We start from the raw sequence: 23,985 nt of genomic DNA on the forward strand, positions 1-23,985 counted from the left end.
GTGTAATCCCGGACAAATACTTTCTTTTCTTATACTGTTCACATACGCAGAACATGAAAAATTACAACCAAGTTTCTAAATCTCATATTTTAAATTGCCGGTGTGTAGATTGTTGCAAAAATGAGAGAGCAGATTCAAGTAATTTTCACAGGCGAACAGGAAGCGTCCGAATTTTCGACGCCAGTTTTCTCTATCGCACCTTTTTGAATGTCGACCGCTCAGCGACCCTTACCGCAAAAACGAGGGAGACAGGACCCTTTAGTATCTATGCTTAGAACACATTATCAGATTATCATTTCAGTACACAGATGACATTGAGCGAAGTTCAGTAGAAATGCGAATGGCTAGGAAAGCTAACTTCCTGAGTCACATAGTCTCTTGCTATTAGTGAAAATATTTTCTGTTAGGATTTACTATTACGCCTACTATGCTTACGATGAGGATAATCTTTCCTCCAGCTGTTACTGAGAAGTATCAGGCTTCACAGCAAAATTTAGTACTCGCCAAGAAGTGTGCCTTCTAGTTTAGGCTGCGACGGGGTTTAATAAAGTGCAGTGGGTTTCAACGCATCAGTGCTCGAAAAAGAAAACAGCAGAGTACCGGACAGGGGATAGTTTTATGATTCGAATAAAATACCTTTTGAATTGCTATGGGAGTTTAACCCGCGCGTACTTCTGGTACCACCTTGAGTGGATTTTATTTTGAACTCTGGTTCTGCCGGCAGTGATTGTTTCACGGCTTAAACCAAGCGGAAAAAGCATGCCGCTAACTAGAGGCAGCTTTCCCGATTCGGTATCCAAGACTCCCGAAGTTTCTAATTGGTCTCGCTCTTCCATTTCAAAGGAGAAAACAAGCATCAAGTGACGTCACGAAAAATCGACGACCATTGTAAGCTGCTAACATCGACATGCTAGAGTCACACTTCATAACAACGCTAACACTGAATATTGTACTATCATCATCATCATCATCATCATCATCATCATCATCATCATCAACAACCTGCGGCGAAGGCCTCTACCATATTTCTCCACTTAACCCGGTTCTGTGCTAGCTGCATCCACTTGACCTCTGCGAACTTCTTAATCTCATCCGACCACCTAACTTTCTGCCGCCCCCTGCTACGCTTTCCTTCCCTTGGAATCCAGTTTGTTACCCTAAGCGACCATCGGTTATCCTCTCTTCGCACTACATGTCCTGCCCATGCCCATTTCTCCTTAATTTGCACTAGAATGTCGGTAACTTGAGTTATTTCTCTGACCCACTGTGCACGCTTCCTATCTATTAATGTTACCCCTACCATTTTTCGTTCCATAGCTCTCTGGGTTGTCCTCAACTTAAGTAGAACTCTCTTGGCTAGCCTCCACGTTTCAGTCCCATAGGTGAGTTTAGGCAAGATGCAACTGTTGTATACTTTCCTCTTGAGCGATACCGGTAAGCTGATAGTCATAATCTGCGAGTGCTTGCCAAATGCGCTCCATCCCGATCTTATTCTTGTTATTTCCTTTTCATGGTCCGGTTCTGCGGTTACTACCTGTCCTAAGTAGATATTGTCAGATATTGCCAGGAACGCTACAAGCAAAGCTACGACAAGCGTCATCAAGATGTTAATTATGCCCCTGGTGACTTGGTGTGGCTTTGGACGCCGTTACGTAAGCGTGGCTTGTGCCAGAAACTGTTGCTCCACTATACTGGCCCTTCCGTTGTACTGGAACGCCTCAGCGCAGTAAACATTCTAGTCTCTCACCTGACCACCCAAGGGCGTCGTTCTCTGAAGACTCAAGTAGTCCACGTGGCCCGCATGAAGCCCTTCTATCAACGTGATGAACCTTGACTCGCCTGGTGGACATCGTCTGCGAAGGGGGCAGTGTCACGCACTTCCTGCGGTCCTTATTGAAGGAAGATGAGGTTTGGCGAAATAAGCAGAAGAGGACGAGGAAGCTGGGTCTGTCCGCTGTGGTGTGCTAATCTCCAGCGCATCCTAACATCTGTGTAAATAAACGTCGTAACAATATTGTTAAGGAAAGAACACAGCGGTAAACGCTAGTTCACTCTTAGACGCACACCACACACCGCACACCACAGAACGAAGTTAGCTAGGCTTGAGCGTCGTCTTCTTCACTACTTCACATCAGCACGTCGTCGTCGTCTCGATATACTGTGCTCCGTAACAGTTTTCCCCGCGCCGAAGAAGCACCGTCCCGGTGCGTCCTACACAGGAGAACTCGAATGATATGGTTTTAGACGGGCGACATGCACGAGTTCTGGATGAGGGGCTGTGGAAGGATTCTTGGGCTGTAAAGGGGCGATCTCATAGGTCACATCGGTGACTTGCCGCAAGACGGAGTAGGGGCCCACGTAACGAGGCAAAAGTTTTTCACACATACCGACACGGCGAGCCGGGTGCCAAAGAAGTACGAGGGAACCAGGAGGGTAGTGAACGTCTCGGTGATGAAGGTCGTAACGACGTTTTTGAGAGCGCTGAGACGCTCCAAGACGCTCTCGAGCTATGTGGCGGGCAGCATCAGCGCGGGCGATGGCTTTCGAAGCGTAGCTGCAGGAAGAGTCGTCAAGAGGCAGCAAGGTGTCGAATGGGAGTAAAGGGTCACGGCCGAAGAGTAGGTAAAAGGGAGAATATCCGGCGGTGTCATGGCGTGAGGAGTTATAGGCGAACGTGACGAAAGGTAAGGAGATATCCCAGTCACGATGGTGATCGGACGCATACATAGACAGCATGTTGGTCAGAGTGCGATTGAGGCGCTCAGTAAGACCATTCGTTTGCGGATGGTAGGCCGTGGTGAACTGGTGACGAGTAGCGCATGAGCGGAGAAGGTCATGAACCACTTGAGAGAGGAAACAGCGGCCACGATCTGTGAGCAGTTGACGTGGAGCGCCATGAATCAAGATGACATCATGCAGAAGAAACGTCGGAGGCGCAGCTGGTAGGGATAGCCCTGGTTACAGCATATCGGGTGGTATAATCAGTCGCCACAGCAATCCACTTGTTTCCAAAAGTCGATGTCGGAAAAGGCCCAAGAAGATCGAGGCCCACACGAGAAAACGGCTCTGTCGGCACTGGAATTGGTTGCAAGGGCCCACTAGGTTGAAGCGAGGGTATCTTACGGCGCTGACACAGCTCACAAGCGGCGACGTAGCGACGGACAGAACGGTAGAGACCAGGTCAGAAAAATCTGCGTCGCACACTGTCATAAGTGCGTGTGACTCCCAAGTGTCCTGCTGTAGGAACGTCGTGAAGTTGGGCGAGGACACTAGAGCGCAGATGAGCCGGAACGACCAGTAAAAGGTCCGCGCCATCTGGACGCATATTGCGTCTGTATAATATCTCGTTATGGAGTACAAACATGCTGGCGGAAGAGTCGGGGATGGTGCGCAGCTGGTCAATAATTGGATGCAGGGCAGGATCACGACGCTGTTCGGAGCCGATATTGATAAAGTCCGAGATGGACAAAACATAGTCGTCAGCAGTATGGTCGGACAAATCGGGAGAATCTACGGGATGGCGGGACAAGCAGTCAGCGTCTTGGTGTAAGTGGCCGGACTTGTACACCACAGTAAATTCATACTCTTGTATTCGTAAGGCCCAGCGACCTAAGCGGCCAGTGGGGTCCTTAAGTGAGGACAGCCAACACAAAGCATGATGATCAGTCACTACACAGAAGGACCGCCCAAACAAATAAGGGCGGAATTTGGTCAGCGCCCAAACAAGTGCAAGGCATTCCCGCTCTGTGATTGAATAATTGCGCTCAGAAGACGAAAGCAGGCGGCTAGCATAAGCAATGACGCGGCAGGAACCATGCTGGGACTGGGCAAGAATAGCACCAATACCATGGCCGCTAGCGTCGGTGCGCAGTTCGGTAGGTGCAGAAGGATCGAAGTGCGCCAGAACAGGTGGGGTGGTGAGGGCGGAAATAAGTGTCGTGAAGGCATAGGCTTGGTCAGAACCCCATGTGAAAGGTACGTTTTTTTGCAGAAGAGAGGTAAGTGGGCGAGCGATGTCTGCGAAGTTCCGAATGAAGCGGCGGAAGTAAGAACAAAGGCCAAGGAAGCTTCGCACGTCACTTGAGCTACGTGGGGTAGGGAAGTCGCGCACGGCTCGAACTTTGTCAGGGTCGGGCACCTCTCCCAGCACCTCCACCAAATGTTAAGGAAAGAACACAGCGGTAAACGCTAGTTCACTCTTAGACGCACACCACACACCGCACACCACAGAACGAAGTTAGCTAGGCTTGAGCGTCGTCTTCTTCACTACTTCACATCAGCACGTCGTCGTCGTCTCGATATACTGTGCTCCGTAACAATATATTCGCCTACTACTTCCAGTACTTCGCTACCTAATGTAAACTGCTGTTTCCTTCCGAGGCTGTTGAACATTACCTTAGTCTTCTGCATAATGATTTTCAAGTCTACCTTTCTACTTTTCCTCTCTAGGTCACCAATCATTTTTTGCAGTTCATCCCCCGAGTTGCTTAGCAAGGCAATGTCATCAGCAAATCGTAGATTACTGAGGTATTCTCCATCTACCCTTATCCCTAACTGCTCCCATTGCAAGCCTCTCAATACTTCCTGTAAGCAAGCTGTGAATAGTACTGGGGAGATTGTGTCTCCTTGCCTAACACCTTTATGTATGAGAATTTTGTTTCTTTATGCAGAATGGTTGCTGTGCAGTCACTGTATATATTGTTACGTGGAAGATTTACAGTCCCAAAGCTGTCCGCACAATTAACGTTGATGAGGGCACCGTTTTCACAACACTCAGTGTCATCGTCTTCTCGGAGTCTGTTGCACTTCTTCATCCTCATCACGAACAGCGAATACAGCTAAGTAACACTACCCCCCCGCGGAAAAAGCACAGTCCCGGTGCGATCTATGTTAGCGAAATAGAACGTTGATGATAGGGCTTTAGACGTGACACATGCACTATTTCGGAGGTTGGAGCTGTGGACGTGGACTTCGGAACCACAGATTCAACTTCGTATGTGACGTCGGTCACGGGGCGCAAATCACGGTAAGGGCCAGTGTAACGGGGCAAAAGTTTTTCACACAAGCCCACTCGACGGCACGGGCGCCACAGAAAAACGAGAGATCCAGGAGTGTAGTGGACATCACGGTGGCGGCTGTCGTACCGGATCTTTTGAGAGTCTTGGGATGCAGAGAGCCTGGCATGAGCACGGGTGATGGCATCACTGGTGTAAGTACCCACTCGACGGCACGGGCGCCACAGCAAAACGAGAGATCCAGGAGTGTAGTGGACATCACGGTGGCGGCTGTCGTACCGGATCTTTTGAGAGTCTTGGGATGCAGAGAGCCTGGCATGAGCACGGGTGATGGCATCACTGGTGTAAGTACTGGTGGCGTCTGTCGCGGGTAGAGAGGTGTCGAAGGGTAATAACGGGTGTCGGCCAAATAATAAATAAAAGGGGGAGTATCCAGCGGTAGAATGGACAGATGAATTGTAGGCGAATGTGACAAAGGGGAGATGAACGTCCCAATCTCGATGGTCGTCAGACACATACATGGCCAGCATGTCTGTGAGGGTACGGTTTAGACGTTCCGTGAGGCCGTTGGTCTGGGGGTGATATGCGGTGGTGAATTTGTGGCGGACGGAGCACGAACGGAGAATTTCGTCAACCACTCGCGACAGGAAGCAGCGGCCACGGTCAGTTAGTAGTTCGCGAGGAGCACCATGATGAAGAATTACGTTTTCCAGAAGGAAGTCAGCGACGTCTGTGGCGCAGCTGGTCGGGATGGCTGGGGTAATAGCGTACCGAGTAGCGTAGTCAGTGGCGACGGCGATCCATTTGTTCCCCGAGGTGGAAACTGGAAAGGGGTCAAGGAGGTCAACGCCTATACGGGAAAATGGGTCAGTTGGTATGGGTATCGGCTGCATATGACCTCAAGGCAAAATTGTGGGCTTCTTCCGACGCTGACACAGTTCACACGCGGCAATGTAGTGCTGGACAGAGCGGTAGAGCCCCGGCCAGTAGAAACGTCGGCGCAGGCTGTCGTATGTGCGAGAGACACCCAAGTGGCCAGCCGTGGGAGCATCATGGAACTGTTCAAGGATGGTGGAACGCAGGTGTTGTGGAACGACGAGCAAAAGGTCTGTGCCATCTGGTCGCATATTACGTCGGTATAGGGTGTTCTCGTGGAGCACAAATAAGGCGAGAGATGGATCAGGGCGGTCGGCGGTAAGACGGAGGATAATGGAATGCAGAGAAGGATCTAGGTGCTGTTCCTTGGCAATGTTGGCAAAGGCGGAGACAGATAAGACATATGCATCATCGTCAGAGTCTGTAGGACTAGGGGAGTCGACGGGATGACGTGACAAACAGTCTGCATCTTGGTGAAGCCGGCCGGACTTGTGGACGACGGAAAAGGTGTATTCTTGTAATCGTAGCGCCCAGCACCCCAAACGGCCAGTAGGATCTTTGAGAGAGGAAAGCCAGCGCAAGGCATGATGGTCTGTTATCACGGTAAAATGGCGGCCAAACAAATAAGGGCGGAATTTCGTAATAGCCCAGACAAGCGCCAGGCACTCTCGCTCTGTAATAGAATAATTTTGTTCGGGTGTTGAGAGGAGGCGGCTGGCATACGCAATCACCCTTGTACGGCCGTGTTGTTGCTGAGCGAGAATAGCTCCTATTAAATGGCCACGTGCGTCGGTACGGAGTTCAGTATTGGCGGAAGGGTTGAAGTGGGCCACGACTGGTGGAATAGTTAGAGCAGCAATAAGCTCTGAGAAAGCTGCAACTTGTTCTGGCCCCCAATAGAATGAAACGTCTTTCGTGAGGAGTTAGGTTAGCGGACGAGCAAGGACTGCGAAGTTCGGGACGAATCGTCGGAAATAGGAACATAGGCCAATGAAGCTTCGGACATCGCTGGATGAACGGGGAGCGGGAAAATCTCTGACGGCACGTATCTTGTCAGGGTCAGGCTGAACACCGGAAGCATTAACCGAGTGACCAAGCACTTTGATTTCCCGATGGCCGAAACTGCATTTCTTTGAGCTGAGTTGAAGGCCGGCGCGGCGGAATAGCTCGAGAATGGTAGAAAGGTGAGAGAGGTGGCTGTCAAAAGTGGACGAGAAAACAATGACGTCGTCTAAGTAACAAAGGCAAGTTGTCCACTTGAAGCCGCGCAGCAATGAGTCCATCATCCGTTCGAAAGTTGCAGGGGCGCTACATAGGCCAAAAGGCATGACTTTAAATTGATAGAGGCCGTCAGGGGTGAAGAACGCTGTCTTTTCACGGTCTCTCTCGTCGACAGAAATCTGCCAGTAGCCGGAACAAAGGTCGATGGATGAAAAGTAGCTGGCTCCGTGCAAACTATCAAGCGCGTCGTCGATGCGCGGAAGAGGATACACATCTTTTTTGGTTATCTTATTCAAATGACGGTAGTCAACGCAGAATCTCCAACTGTTATCCTTCTTCTTGACCAACACGACAGGGGATGCCCAGCGGCTACTAGAAGGCTCGATTATGTCGTTCGTTAACATCTTTTCGACCTCCGTTTGAATGACGCGTCGCTCGGCAAGCGAAACACGATAGGGCCTCCTGTGGATAGGACTGGCGTCCCCGGTGTCAATGCGGTGGGTTACAACTGTCGTTTGACCCAATGGGCGGGTGCCGAAGTCAAAAAGGTCACTGTAGGTAAACAAAAGCTTTTGTAAATCAGCAGCGAATTCAGGTTGCAGATCAGCTGATATCATGCTGTTAAGCGGATCAGGGCGCGATGTGGACTACGAGGGGGTGTTGGCAGGGACGGCAGTTGTATGATCTGTAGACAGAGGTGAAATGTCACAATCGGTCATCGGTGACAGCGAAGCTAATGAAATTCCCTCGGGCAGTACTTGAGTTGAAAAGCTGAAGTTAAGGACTGGGAGAGTGGTGCGGTTCTGGGAGATGTGCACAATTAGATGAGGAAGGGTGACGTGTCGCTGCAGCATGACATCAGTAATGGGACAAGCGAGATAGTCGCCATCTGGGACGGGTGGAAATGGCGACATAGGGATGTAAACGGCAGTTTCAGGAGGAAGGCGGCTAAACTGTGCTGATCGAAGTCGGGGTGAGCAGGAGGGGTCTTCGGAGCAGAGCGGAAGGTCCAAGCGAAGTAGGCCGCTAGAGCAGTCAATAAGGGCAGAGTGGGCTGTTAAGAAATCAATGCCAAGGATAACGTCGTGGGGGCATTCATGTAGGACGGTGAACAACACTGGGGCATGACGGCCAGCAATTGTAACTCACGCCGTACACATGCCAACCACGGCAGCAGGGCTGCCATTGGCGACGCGAACTGTGGACGAGACGGCTGGCCTAAGGACTTTCTTGAGGCGACGGCGAAATGAAGAGCTGAGAACGGACAGTTGGGCGCCTGTATCAATTAGAACAGAAACGGGAACTCCATCCACAAGGACGTCGATACGGTTATTTTGTAGGGCAGGGGTCAACAGAGGTTTTTCAGTCCGGGTCATAAATGCAGCGTCACCTCCGGGAGCTGCATTGGATAGTTTTCCGGTACGTGGCCAGAATAAGACGGTGGCGAATTGCGGCGAGGAAGAGGAGAACGCGAACGTCGTGCTTGCGGGCATGGTGAACGGTTAGCAGCACGGACAGTGGAACCGGGGTCAGCAAGGGTCTGGTCTGGGCGAGGTGGGGAATAGCGAGGGGCATAGTCTCCGCGGCGGTCAACGTAGGTGTACTGACGAGATGGCGTGTACCAGCGACTACGGCAGTGGCGGGAAATGTGGCCAACGCGAGAACAAGTAAAACAGATGGGGCGATTGTCGTGGGTACGCCATTCATTTGGGTTGCGGTAACGATATCGGGGCGAGAAACCGGCGTTGGTTGAAGTGGCAGCAATTACTGGAGGGGCAGACCCTTCTCGGAGTCTGTTGCACTTCTTCATCGTCATCACGAACAGCGAATACAGCTAAGTAACAATATCTTCCAGTACGTTCACGTACGGCTCGTTTACCCCCTGATTTCGCAGTGCCTGCATCACCGCCGAGGTTTCAACTGAGTCAAATTCTTTTTCGTAGTCAATGAATGCTATGGATAAGGGCTGGTTATATTCCGAGCATTTTTCTATCACCTGATTGATGGTATCGATATGATCGATAGTAGAGTAGCTTTTCCAAAAACCTGCTTGATCCTTTGCTTGATTTGCAGTTTAAGGTTGTCCTGATTCTATTAGCGATTACCTTAGTAAATACCTTATACGTAACAGACAGTAAGCTGATTGGTCGGTAATTTTTAGGGTCCTTAGAGTCCCCTTTCTTATGAATGAGCATAATTTTTGCATTCTTCCATGGTTCCGGTACCGTCGATGACACCAGGCACTGCGTATACAGAGTGGCCAGCTTTTCTAACACAATATCCCCCCCCCCGTCCTTCAGCAAATCTGTAGTTATCTGATCCTCTCCAGCTGATTTCACCCTTTCCTTAGTTTCTAATGCTTTCTTGACCTCGTTCTTCGTAACTGGTGGAACGTCTGACAGTTTTCCTCTACCGCCAATCTCCTTACGGTCCTGACTACTTTGGCTACTGTAGTGATCTGTATATAACTCCTCGGCTACTTTGACTATCTTGTCCATATTCGTGATGACGTTGCCCTCCTTGTCCCTTATCGCATACATCTGGTTTTTGCCTATGCCCAATTTCTTTTTTACCGCTTTGTTTCCCCCTTTCTTTACATCATGCTCAATTTTCTCCATGTTATACTTCCTTATATCGGCTTCCTTAAAAATATGTACCAACTAGCTCAACTTTCCGTGTTATTGTACCTTGCGCTTATTGATTAGCCTTGATATCTCGGCCAATTCATCTTGTCTGTGGTATTGGAAGCTTTCATACTCTGGCGTTTCCTAATCAAATCTTTCGTCTCCTTAGACAGCTTACCGGTGTCCTCTCTATCCTACCGCCTACGTCTACCGCACATTCAGTAATGATATCTGAAATTATTGTTCATTGCTTCTAGGGTAATGTCGCCATCCTCATTTAGAGCTGAATATCTATTCTGTAGCGATATCCTACTCTTCTGTACTCCCCCTCACCGCTGATTCGTTGATGGGTTTCTTTCTTACTAATTTGTTGCGTTCCTTCTTCAGATTTAGTCTAATTCGGGACCTCACCATCCGGAAGGATATGAAGTCTTGTTTGAACGGGTACAGACGATGCTTCACAATAAACGAAGGCACAGAAGTAAGCGTGGCAGGCATACTCCCAAGCGTTGGTGGGATGCTGAGGTCCGAGGAGCGATCATGAAAAGGAAGGAGGCATGCCGGCAGCATCGACAGGCGCTGCGAACTAAACAGCCCGATGGAGTACATCTGTGCCTGTGGCAGGTGTATAAGGAGAAGGCAGCCAGCCTTGTACAGGAGAAGATTAGGACCTCGGATAGAATGTTCTTGGATGAGCTTAGGAAAAGTGGGCGGAAAGCACCACTTACGTTCTGGCGAGGTTGTACGGTCATGCAGCACCGAAACAGCAGTTACAGGACCTCCAGTTGTTACAGTTGCTCTCGCCAGAGGAGAGCCTAGAGCTGATGACCGAGCAAGTCAGAATGTCGTTCAGAAAGGGCACCACACAGCCTGATGAACAAGAGCCAGGGCTACCAATGACAGGGCCGCAATCGGATCTGCAAGAGTGGTTGGGACAAGTCGGGGAGATGAAGCTGAAGGTTATTATCGGGCAACTTTCGGGCGGTACAGCATCGGGCATAGATGATGTCCCGGCATCGCTCCTAAAGAAGATGGGTCCTACACAGAGACAGGAATTGCGAGCTGTTTTAAGCTACTACTTGGAGTCGGGGGAAATTCCTGATGAACCGAGATTGGGCAGAATGCTGTTCGTGTTCAAAGGCTCCGTCAATCGCAGTAGCCCTGCAGCGTACAGACCAATCACGGTGAACCCGATCATATACAGGGTGTTTGCTCAAGTCCTACGCAGACGAATCCAGGCATGGTCGGAGCGAGAGAAAGTGCTGGGCGAGCTGCAGCAGGGTTTTCGTCAGGACCGGAGATTGGAGGACAATTTATTCATTCTGACGCAGTGTATCGAACTCTCGATGGGACAGGGTAGAGAGCTCTGGGCTGCCTTCCTGGATGTGGAGAAAGCATACACTGCATGGAACATTATTGCCTGTGAATGCTGCTACTCAGGAGTCTTCCCGAAGAGGTCATCGCCCGGCTCCGCGCCCTCTGTACAGACACCAAGGTAGTTGTAGAGTGGCACGGCCTCCAGTCTCGTCCGGTCGAGGTGCAGTGAGGTCTACGACAGGGATGCTCTCTCCCCCCGCTGTTGTTCATGCTGCTGCTTAGCGATCTTGAGGGTGAATTGGAAAGGTGTGGGGAGGGTTTTTACTTGTCGTACATGGGCAGTGGCCGGGCAGTGCAACAGGTCCTACCGGGCCTGCCGTACGCAAACGACATTGGGCTTATGGTGGGCTCAGAGGCAGGACTGCAAACATTACTAGATATCTGCACAGCGCATGCGGAGCAGTTGGGTCTACAGTTCGGAACGAGGAAGAGTACAGTACTGTGCTGGTCTCTTGTCAAGACGGCTGTGGAACCGAGACTACTGCTACAAGGGTGCGACATCCCGTGGGCTTCAATTTACAGGTACCTCGGGATAGACCTCATGACACAGCGTGCCTACCTGGTAGACTACGAGAGCAGCCTCCGTGCAAAGGCGGTACACAGCCAGAATGTCCTCGGAGCCAAGGCGTTGTGGTCGTTAACAGAATGGAGGTCCTATGCACCATATGGAAAGCGGTGATGTTGCCAGGTCTGGCATATGCAAATGCAGTGTTGTGTAACACGTCCTCCACGTGAGAATTTATGGAACGAAGACAGAAAGGTGGAAAGACGGGCACTGGGAGCCCATCTTTCATCCCCCAACGAGGCGGTGCAGGGTAATGTTGGCTGGTACTCCTCCGAAGCCCAGGAGGCAGTAGCCAAGATTAGTTTTGAAATGCGTTCGTGAACTCTGGGGGCGGACCGCTGGGTTCGAGCACAACGCTGTTATTCGTACTGCGGAGTATGCACACGCTGGAAGAGGAGGGTACGTGAATTGAGTGCAAAGTATGAGGTACCACTGCCAAATGTGATAAACACTAAAGACACCTGCCGGACTACTTCGAAGGTGCGTGAACACGTGGCAGCGACGGAGACCAGGCGGTGGTGAACTGGTGCAGCGGCTAAGCCGGCTCTTGGTACGTGCTCCACACACAAGAGGGACATCACTCAAAAGCTGTTCTATGACAACTCCCTGGGGAGCGCCCTGCTTTCTGAGGCCCGTGCGGGGGTGCTGCGCACGAAGAAATGGCACGCACGGATCGAGGGCAAGGACAACGCGGATGTCTTGTGTGCGGTGTGCGGAAGGGAGACAGAGACGATCGAAGATATTGTGTTGACAAGTGCTCATGCGATGTCAGCCTAGCGGGTCAACTTTGCCGCAGGTGCTGGGGTTCACGTCTGGAAAGCCGCAAGGAGACGCTGCGATGGACAGTGATGCGACACAGCTGGATGAGAAGGCTGTGGTTGTGGAGACAACCAAACGACGCCTTGAGAACTGGATAAGGCATACTAGATAAATAGTGTTGGTGGCGTTGCGCCAGGGCGGGACAGACTCCGTCACAATAGGGAATTGACTTGGCTAAGACCTTTCTGTTCGGCTTCGTATAAAGAGATAGAAGTATCGCTAATACAGTTTTCGCCTTCTTTCTTAATATGAAAAGCTTCAAGTGCCAACCGCGTGTGTTTATTTTTGCTTCTGCCAAGAATCGTCGTCTCATCAAATCACGGTGCACACTCGCAAGCAAGAATATGGGACACGAGATGAACACCTTTGTCATCTTTCTTAACATTTAGCGCATGCTCCCTGAGTCACTCATTAATACAGCGGCCAGTCTGCCCGATGTACGTCTTCCACCAGGAAAGTGGGATGGAATACACCACTCCAATGGCGCAAAGAACATGAGTAGTTCGCTGCCTGATTTGGCAGCCAAGACGCCCATCACTGCGCGTGCGGGAGCAGAGCTTAGATAGCTTGTTCGGGGCAGAAAATGCCATAGGGATAGAATGCCTCTTTGCTATCTTCTTCATATGGTGTGACACATTATGAAAATAAGGGACCATCACCGGCCTGAAAGTTTCACGTTTGGCCTCCAGGAGGTCTGAGGCCAAACGTGGAACGTTCCGGCCGGTGGTGGTCCCTTCCACAGAATCCGCAGCTTTTTCCTGTGTTATGAGCACAGCCCAGTCTCCAATATGGCAGTGCCCGTTGGCCAATTTTGAAAAGGTTAATAAGAGGCTCCACAAATACCGTCAATAGGTCTCTCTTGTCACTGGCCATTGATGAATGGAGTTCGATTCCAAAATCTATAATCCAGGAATGTCAGAACTTGAAATTTAGACTGTTAATATCAGCTCAAATTGCTAAATTAAAATGAGCAGCATTTTGACTTAAATTTTTCTGAACTACCTCACAGTAGCCTCAAAAGTGAGTTTTGCTTTGTTCGCTCTCTCAAATTTTACTAACATATACGACTTGTCATTTGTCTGCGTACTACTTTGTGCATATTGTGCTTCTATAAACCGCCTTAATGTGTAAGCATATGCTGACATGAATGCACTGGTGCCCTTGACCATTTGGTTTTTGCATTGTTCTATTGTTATGCACTGTATTGCAATGTTGTTACCATGCCTTTTTGTTTGTTTTCATTGCATAAAAATCTACGACAATGAACATTCTCTACTGGTCCTTGTTTCCCACAAAATAATGCCCGCTCAATGCCTTTAAGGATCAATAAATGATGACGGTAACAGCTTGGAAGGTAGAAGAACGAAACAACCAAATGTTAACTGAGTAAAAAGCTAGTCTAACTGATCTGTGTGTGTGCGTGTGTTTGTATGTGCCAATAAATGTGAAATACCAATGAAATCTTGTAGATAATTGATTAGAGAGAAGAAAAAAAAACGACCACAGGTCACTGGTGGGATACAAACCTGTGAACCTCGAATATAGTGTCTGGTACTCTTATCATCTAAGCTACAATAGTGGTTATTCAGTGTTCAAGTTTGCTCAATATTTGTGTGGCGTGTAACCTAAACTTGACGGTGCTCACCAGAACCCCCCTTGTCGGTGGTTCCCGGCTGTCATGCGAAATGTGAACTTGAAGGAAGAGTGGGAGCTGGGCGCTACCTGCGACATCAAGGCTTTCAGAAACAAGGCCCATATGGCAAACATTAGGCTAATCAGCAAACAAATGCAGGGAGAACAAGGTGCTCATTACATTATAACATATATATATATATATATATATATATATATATATATATATCTTGTGAGGCAGACGGTCGCACCAGCAAATTCACCTTTCTATTTCAGATAAGCCGAAGCAGCAGCTACTGACTAGCCCCAGCTCTTCACCACTTCGTCTTCTTCCCCCGACTCGATAATGATTACACTCAGATGAAGATGAAGTTCACTCACATTGCTTACAACCTTCCCCCTCCCAAACGAAAGCGACCATCCTGGTCGTAAATTATAGCTCAAGGTCGGCAGTTAAAGTGTTTCAAACGCGACATGTGCACTATCTCGGTGTCAGTGCCGCGACACCGGTGATCGCGAACAGGCGATGCAGGTGTGATGAGATAGTTTACAGGAAAAGTTTGTTCAAGAACCGTGTACGAGCCAATAAAACGGCTCAGAAACTTTTCACACAGGCCGGGGATGCGAGTAGATGTTCAGAGTAGCACTTCGTCTCCAGGGCAGAAAGACACTGAGCGATGGGTCGTATCATATGTGCTTTTCTTGGAAGCTTGAGTGGCTTCAGTTTGAAGGCGGGCACGATCACGGCAGTGGGTGATACGAGACACAAACTGTTCATGGGAAGGTACGGCAGAAGGAGTGGAAGTTGAGAAGAAAGATGCTTTGAGTGAGAAGGTACGGTGGTGGCCATAAACAAGAAAAAAATGGAGAGTAGGTGGTGGTTCGTTGAAGGGCAGTGTAGTAGGCGAAGGCGACAAAGGGGAGTAAAGAGTCCCAGTTTTTTGTACTAAGGGTGAATATAGGTGGATAGAATATCAGAAAGGGTGCGATGAAAGTGTTCCGTGAGACCATTGGTCCGAGGGTGGTAAGGAGATGTAGTTTTGTGCACTGTGCCTGAAGCATGAAGCACTGCGGCGAGGACGGTGGAGAGGAACGACTTGCCACGATTGCTAAGGAGGAGGCGAGGGGCGCCGTGGAGAAGTATGGTGTGGATGAAGAAGTTGACGATTTCGGAAGCGGAGGTGGAAGGAAGTGGTGCGGCTTCAGCGTATCAGTTGAGGTGGTCAACGGCAGTAACGACTCGGCAGTTGCGAGCTGGAGTCAAGGGTAGGGGTCCATATAAGTCTATTCCGACGACTTCGAGAGGCGCGAAAGGACATAGGAGAGGTTGTAAGAGACTGGCAGGAGGCGACGTAGACCGCTTGCAGCGTTGACAAGGGATGCAAGAGGCTAAATATTTCAATAGTGAGGTTTAAAGGCCAGGCCAGAGTAAACGACTTTGGATGCAGTCGTAGGTTTTGTGGTATCTAAGGTGACCTGCGGTAAGGTCGTCCTGAAATCCTTGTAGAATTTGAGGACGCAGGGAAGAAGGAATTACGGGAACCCAGGTGTGGCCCAGTGGGCTGTAGTTGTGCCAAAATAATGTGCCATCCTGTAACTTGGAATTTTTGAGCCGACAACAGAGACGGGCACTTGGAGGTCTCATAACACCGGTGTGACCATAAATCAGCTTTCGACAGTAAGGGTCAGCACTCTGGTGGTGAGCCAGATTACAGTCTATGTCTGGCATGGGAGCAATAGAGGCGGCGCTCAAAGAAAGCCTGGATAACTGTAGAGTTTAAATGGCGTGACTCCGTTGGGACAGGAGAGGAATGTGAGGACATGTGTTGCGACGGCGAAGCAACAGGGCAACGAGAGAGAGCGTCGGCGTCCTTGTGCTTCTTGCCCGATTTGTAAGTGACAGTGAAGTCGTACTCTTGAAGGCAGAGGATCCACCGCCCGAGACGACCGGACAAATTTTTCAAAGAGGATAATCAGCATAGGGCGTGGTGGTCAGTGACGGCCGTGAAGTGACGGCCGGACAGGTAAGGACGAAACTTCTGAACAGCCCAGACGACTGTGAGACATTCTTGCTTGGCAATAGTGCAGTTTTGTTCCGCAGTAGTCAGAGTTCGGTGTGCATAGGCAACAACATTTTCTGTAGAGATGTCTTGGCGTTGCAGAATGACAGCGCCAATGCCATGGCTAGTGGCGTCGGTGTGCAAAATAGTCGGAGCTTTGTCATCAAAATGGCAGAGGATAGGACCCGAAGTCGGAGCACGCTTCAGAATTTCAAATGCTTTTTCGCAGCAAGAGACCAGACGAAAGGCATATCGGTGTGAAGAAGCGCATGTAAAGGTGAGGCAATAGAGGCTGAATTGTGGGTGAATCTGTGGAAGTATGATGCCAAGCCGAGGAAACTGCGGAGATCTTTGACCCTAGTCGGGTGGGGAAAGTGCAGCGCTGCAGCGATTTTGTTCAGGGTCAGGCCTATTTCCTTCGCTGCCTACGAGATGGCCAAGAACTAATAGATTTTAATGCAAAATGGCATTCCTTCGTGTTTAGCTGTAGGCCGGCACTGGAAAGAGCTGTCAAAACTTTATCGAGACGACTAAAATGATCAGAAAATGATGTCGCCTAAGTAACACAGACATGTTTTCCATTTGAGGCCGCGGAGAACTTTGTCAATCATGCACCCGAACGTAGCAGGAGTGTTGCAGAGTCCAAATGGCATTACATTGAATTCGTATAAACCGTTGGGTGTTGCAAAAGCGGTCTTCCTTTTATCATCTTCATGCATGGAGATCTGCCATTAGCCTGATCTTAAGTCAAGGCTGGAAAAAAATTGGGCACCTTGTAAACAGTCGAGGGCGTCGGCAATTCGAGGGAGGGGATACACATCCTTTTTTTTTAGATAGATAGATAATGTTTATTTGAGTGTGCCTCAACAGCCAAGTGGCCTAAAGGAGCGCACACTAGGTCAGGTACATCAGAACACTTAATAACATTTAAAACCAGGCATGAAAACAACAAATAGGCAAATATGTCCGTGTCAATAAACTTTTTGTTATACAAGCTTTGTATACGAGTCATTGGACAGTTGGCGTGCAAATCTGGATAAAATGTGTCAGAACATTTTGCAGCCTTTGCATGCGGCACACGAAAATTCAGTGACATTCAGGTAAGGCCTCACAGTTAATGAAACCACATACAATTTTTTGCAAAAACTGCATGTCTCGTATGAGTCGCCTGTCGCCAAGAGTACACATTTTGAGGTCTGCCAAGAGAGAATCATAGTCGTAGAAACGGCGGCGTCCAATATATCTGTCATAAAAGATGCGTATGAACTTACGCTGGACATTTTCAATTTTTGCGCAATAGGTGGCAGATAAGTTATTCCAGGCCACTGACGCGAACTCAAGACGCGGTCTCACAAGGGCACAGTATAGAGTGCGTAGACATTCGTGCCGTTGAAATTTTTTTGTTAGGCTAGAGATAAGACCGATATGTCTCAATGCGCGTAACACAATTGAATTTACATGCAATCTAAAATCAAGCCTTGACTCAACAACAACACCAAGGTCTCGTACATGGGCCACACGAGAAATATGATCCGCCAAAAGTGTATAATCAAACACAACTGCGTCGCGTTTCCTAGTTAGAGACAAGACGGAAGTCTTCTTAATATTCAACTTTAAGCGATTCAACAAACACCATTTCTCGATGTTGTTAATGTCAGCTTGCAATTGGCGGCAGTCCTCAATATCTTCAATATTACGAAATAATTTGAAATCATCTGCGAAGAGCAAAATTCTCGAGTCCTTGACATGTAACGGCAAATCATTAACAAACACTAAAAACAACAAAGGTCCTAAGTTGGAGCCTTGAGGCACTCCCGAAGATGATAGAAATTCGTTGGACACACAGCCGGAAAATCGGACCATGTTACGGCGGCTGCCAAGGTAGCTTTTGAGCCACCTACAGTACATGGGGCAAAGTCCGTATCTTTCCATCTTCATCAGAAGTAGCTCATGGGAAACCGTATCGAAAGCTTTAGTCATGTCAAAGTAGACTGCGTCTACCTGACCGCGATTAAATACATGTGGGCCAGTATAATCAAGAAAGCTGCATAAATTAGTTTCCACATATCGACCTTTTAAAAACCCGTGCTGCAGAATTGAGATCTTCTGCTTGAAGTATGAGCCTATGCGTTCGAACATAATCATTTCAAAAACTTTCGCAAAAGAACAAATCAGTGACACAGGTCGAAAGTTGTTCACATCACAAGCATCGCCAGACTTGAATACAGGAACAACTACTGACAATTTCCAATGACAAGAAAAAACACCAGTCCGCAATGATAAGTTGAACAAATGCGCTAAAACAGGGCCAAAAATGTCAGCGCATCCTTTGATTACGAAGCTGGGAATTTCATCAACTCCTGTTGAAAGTTTTGGCTTAAGTTTCTGAATCGCCAAAAGAACCTCATGCTCGGCAACGTTATCATAAGCCAAACAGTCAGCGCTGTCTTCCGAAGTGATAAGAGCTGGTGCGTTATCATGGCGCACAAAACAAGAGCTGGAGTGATCAGCAAAAGCTTGGCACACATCTTGAGGTTTAAAACAGATGCCATCGCGCGTCTTTATCACAGCAGCACTAACCTTATCATTTCGTTGCTTGCGCACAAAATCCCAAAAACTGTTTGGTTCCATGTGAGTGATTCTATTCAGAGCACGGAAATCTACACAGAACTGAACCGGCTTTTTTTTTTTTGCGCTAGCACAACAACAACAGGCGATGACCAAGAACTGGACAATGGGCATATGATGTTGCGTGCAAGCATGTCACGAACATTTTCCTGAATAACCTTGCGCTCAGTTGAAGGTATACGATATGGCTGGCGCCTAACTATGCCTGATCCGTCAGTGTGGATGCGATGCGTTACTGCAGCGGGTTGACCCAAGGCGCCGAAATTGACATCGAACGGGTCTGCGTGCTTGTTCAATACAGTGAGCAATGCGCCTGTCTGGTCTGCTGTCAGGTCGGTGCTGATCGTGTGGCGAAGTGCTGCACTGAGCGAGGCAGGGGATGAATCAGAGCGATCAGAGGTGGAAATGGGAAGAAGAGCGACAGGCTGGGCGGAAGCAATTGATGCAACAGTAGAGCCGCGGTACAGAAGAATGGGCTCCGATGTGGTGTTGAAGGCGGCGAGAAGAGAACCGCTACAGAATCTAAGAAGGGCCACGATGATGATAACACCTCTTGACAGGAGATGAGGGCTGGGTGTACTCAGGACGTCACCATCGGTGACGGCGTCAGAAGTCACAGAACGAATATCTTCGTTGTCCGGATAGAGGACGTTATCAGCAACCATAACTAAGCGGGAGAAAGGTTGTTCTCTATCGGCAACAACGCTGCCTTCAGTGAACTCAAGAGTGGGAGCGAAACACTTAATGACTGCTGAGGCGTTTTGAAGGACATCCCAGCCAAAGATGAGTTGATGGACACAGGAGGATACGACAGCAAACTCAATGAAGTGCAAGATACCGTCAATGATGACTCGGGCTGTGCACGCTTCACAAGGGTTAATATTCTCTCCATTTGCAGCACGTAAAGGAGGACTGTTGTAAGGAGTGCACACTTTTCGGAGTTTTAAACACAAGTCAAGCTTCATAACGGAAAAAGCGGCACCAGTATCAATTAAAGCTTCCAGTACATTTCCTTCAACGAATAGAGTCGACATGTTCGATTGGAGCAGTGGAGGAATTGGAGCGACGGCAGACGGTGCAGTTTTACCTCCGGAAACTGCACAGGCTAGTTTTCCGTGCGGCAGGCAGAAGCTGAAGATGGGGGGTGAAGGGGAGACAAAGTCCGCCGAAAGGGTGATGGGGAGCGGAGAAGCGATGGCCGTGCTGTCATAGACAGGTCAGGGGGAGTCGACGGAGGTCATTGTCGGTGTAATATTGGTGAGCCGCAAGCTGGTACGCGTCGTCACGTCAAACGTACAGTGATTTTCAAAAATACACGGCACACGGCTTCAGTCCGCGGAGCGGCTGCCGGGCCGCACCGCGGCGCTGCTATCTCTGCCCGGAGCCCGGTACGAGGGTGCTCTTTGTGACGACAGCTTTCTCCCTCCCTCTCGCGCTGCAAAGTAACACGCCTTCGGGACTCTATGTGCGGCGTTCGTCCGTTTCGCCTTTCTTCCTCATGGTTTCGCAGCTGCCGCTCGCTACGAAAGAGGGCGTCTGGACTCTGGATATTTGCATCACCTGTTTCGGCGCGCGTTTGCAAATACTGGCGGCCTGCTACCTTCCCCTAACATACGTTCATCGCCGTACGTGCATCGAGACGCGAAAAAACGAGTGTAGTGCCTCTTTCTCGCCGCGCTGTTATCGGGCCTATGTCCACGGAGCGTTCAGATGCCGCGCTCTGCAGTGGCGAGACTTTGCTACTCATCCCACTTCTCTTCTGCAGCTGTGGCGAAACTCAGTATGACGTTTTTAGAAAAGTCTGCTCTCCTCAATGCAAACTCTTCGAAAGAAGAAATGCCAAGTTTAATGGGAACAAGTGTTCTACAATTGGCAATTTTGTCTAGAATAGTTGCACTTGACAAATCGTAGACCCTAAACGTCTCCTGTGAATTATGTCAGTGGGATTAAATTTGAACATTATGCTGCATTTAATGATATATTACTGGATAGCTTGTCAAGTATCATAACACTGTACTAATTCTTAGTATTAATGAGTTGTCACTAATTTGTAATTTGCAATTATTTATTTCGCTATACCTTCAAGTCATAAATTGCTGGATAGCTGTGCAGAGTATGATTGCACTGGACTAGCTAATTGTACTTTTCAATTAATCATCTCTCTTGTTAATTGCAACTAAATATGAAATATGCTACACCATGAAGTCATGCATGGTTGGAAAACTTGTATGAAGTATTATAGCAAATAATGATTGGTAGGCCTAAACTATTATCGCTAATTTGTTAATTGCAATTAAATATATGTTGCACTACTACCTCAAGTTACGTATCATTAAATCACTTATATCGAATATTATTGCACAGAACTAATAACAGGCGTTAATTATTTAGTGTTAATTTATTAATTGCGAATAAATATATATGTTACACTAAAACCTCAAAATACGTATCATTGGGTAGCTTACGTCGAGTATTATTGCACAGAACTAATAATATGGGTAAATTATTTATCACTAATTTGTTAATTTCAAAGAAATACATAATACACTACAACCTCAGCCTATACATCCCATGATAGCATATGTTGAGTATCATTGCACAGATGTACTAAGAGGTGTTATTAAATTATTGCTTATTTGTTAATTGCGAATAATTATACATGTTACGTTACAACCTGAATTTATATATCATTGGATATCTTATGCCGAGTATTACTGCACATAACTGATAATGGGTGTTACTTAATTTCCGCTAAACTGGTAATTGCAATTAAACATTGAGTGCCATGCTAAATGTTCAAGTTATATATATATATTTGAATAGCCTATGTTGTGTATAATTGTACCCCACTATCAAGAAAGATCAGTAAGGATTACAGCATCTTGTTCTGAATTAGGCTAAATGTGGTGTATTGTAGCGAAGTATGTCTATGGCGATAACAAATTAGTAGCAAAATATTTATTCTCAACTTACAAACTAGTGACAGATCATTAGTACCAACAGTTAGCACAGTGTAATCGTACTTGGCGTAAGCTATCTAGTGATACATCATTAAATGTAGCATAATGTTCAAATTTATTCACACTGAGGTAATTCACAGTAGATGTTTAAGATCTCCGATTTGTCCAGTGCAAGTATACTAATGGTAGAGCACTTGTTCCCATTAAACTTGGTATTTCTTCTTTCGAAGAGTTTGCATTGAGGAGAGCAATCTTTTCTAGAAAAGTCATACTGAGTTTCGCCACAACTGCACCAGAGAAGCGGACTGAGAAGCAAGATCTCGCCACTGCAGAGCGCGGCATCTCAGCGCTTCGTGGACATAGGCCCGCATAACGGCGCGGCGAGAGAGCCACGGAACTCGTTTTTCGCATCTCGATGCACGCCCCCTATCGACGTATGTTGGAGGAAGGTAGCAGGGCGCCAGTATTTGCAAACGCGGGCCAATCACCCACGTGGTGAGCGCCGAGACCCAGGGCTCCAGCGGCTGCCGCTGCTATCCGCGCCCGTGTCACGAGGGCTCGTTGGGCCTCTAGTCCAGAGCTGGATAGAGCAGCCTCCCACCACTCAATTGTTGACACTGTATTTGTGTCATCTGGAGGCCCCAAATGCAAATATGGGAGGGAGAAAGCAGACCTGCACCACATGGTGTGGGCCTGCCCACAAAATCTTCCAGATGACCCGAACGTCCTACGAACATCCAGTGTCCAGACGCCCTCTTTCGTAGCGAGCGGCAGCGGCGAAACACAGAGACGAACGCCGCACTAAGTGTTTAGAAGGCGTGTTACTTGACAACGCGAGAGGGAGGGACATAGCTATCGTCACATATATGGCACCCTCGCGCCGAGCGCCGAGCAAAGATAGCAGCGCCGCGGTGCAGCCCGGCAGCCGCTCCGCCTACCGAAGCCGTGGGCCGTGTATTTTTGAAAACCACTGCCTGTAGCTCGCACGCTCATCTCGCAGTAATCGGCGACAGACACGTGCCGCGGATGCCGCAGTGGAAACAAACTGGAAGAGGTGGGAGAGGCCGCCAATTACCTCACACCGGTTGTCGCGAGGACAGGGCGGCGAAACTGGGTGGCACAGGCCAGTGATGGGCAGGAAGACGAGGAGGTGTCGCAGTAACTTCAGCATACGTAGGGACGTAGGAAGGGGCTGGTGGTTCTGTAGCCATGGGACGAGTGAATGAAGCAAGGTCCTCCTTGATAATGCCATGCAACTCAGGAGAGTGAACAGGTGGGCGTGAGAAAGCAAGCACCGACGAAATATCATTGTGGAGCTCCTCCCGTATAATAGAGCGGATGATGGTGCGCAGATCGGCTTCGGGAGCTTGGCTCGGATCACAGGTGTTGTTGAGCCGGCGCGACTGTAGGTAGTCAAGTCGCTGTCAAGTGGCACGAATTTCTGCTACATATATATCTACAGTCGTGCCCCGTTAATATGGACAACCCGAATTATGGACAATTTTTTCTGGGGACGAAACCTTTTCAATGTATTTATGCCTCGTTAATATGGAAACTCGCTGTCCGGACAATGGACAGGGGAAGAATGCACGCGTCCCACTTGAGCCCATGTATTTTTGTCTCGTTAATATGTACAGTGCTTGAAAAAAAAAGCAGAGTAGTCCGAACGCAAGTTAAAGAAGGGCGCGCCGCCCGCGAACCTACGCGACAGCCGATACGGCGGGATGCCTGAACGAGTCCTGTGGGGTTGGAAAGAACGAAAGCCGTCGTGTCGCCGTACTAAGGGAGGGGGCGCAAGAGCGGAGCGGAACGTACACAGAAAACCGAGGGTCAGCGTAAGAAAGACCCCGAAAGGGGGGAACCAGGAGAGATCTGGGTGCAGCGGAAGTGCCGCCGCAGTCTGGAAAACAGCAACATGTGGTTGCAATAAATTCTGCTGAACGCGAACAGAGAGGCCGGTAAAAGCGTAAGAAAGAATTGACAGGAAGAAAGACAAGTGCCTACAGTGGCGGTGGGAACTGAAGTTTTCTTTCCCAAAGCGCAATGTGTGTTCCATGAAGCCGTTAACGCTTTTCGGTGAGAGCGACAAGTAGAGCGACAAAAGAAAGGCTACGTACGAACACGCAACCGGGACCGGGCGTCCCGTTCTGGACGCGCTTCCCTCTTATGCTCCTGGTTTTCGTCCCTGCTGCGCTGCCGAACTGACAA

Source organism: Amblyomma maculatum, unplaced genomic scaffold (genome assembly GCF_055883805.1).
Source record: "Amblyomma maculatum isolate TAMU_Amacu unplaced genomic scaffold, ASM5588380v1 scaffold_34, whole genome shotgun sequence".
NCBI classification, from domain to species: domain Eukaryota; kingdom Metazoa; phylum Arthropoda; class Arachnida; order Ixodida; family Ixodidae; genus Amblyomma; species Amblyomma maculatum.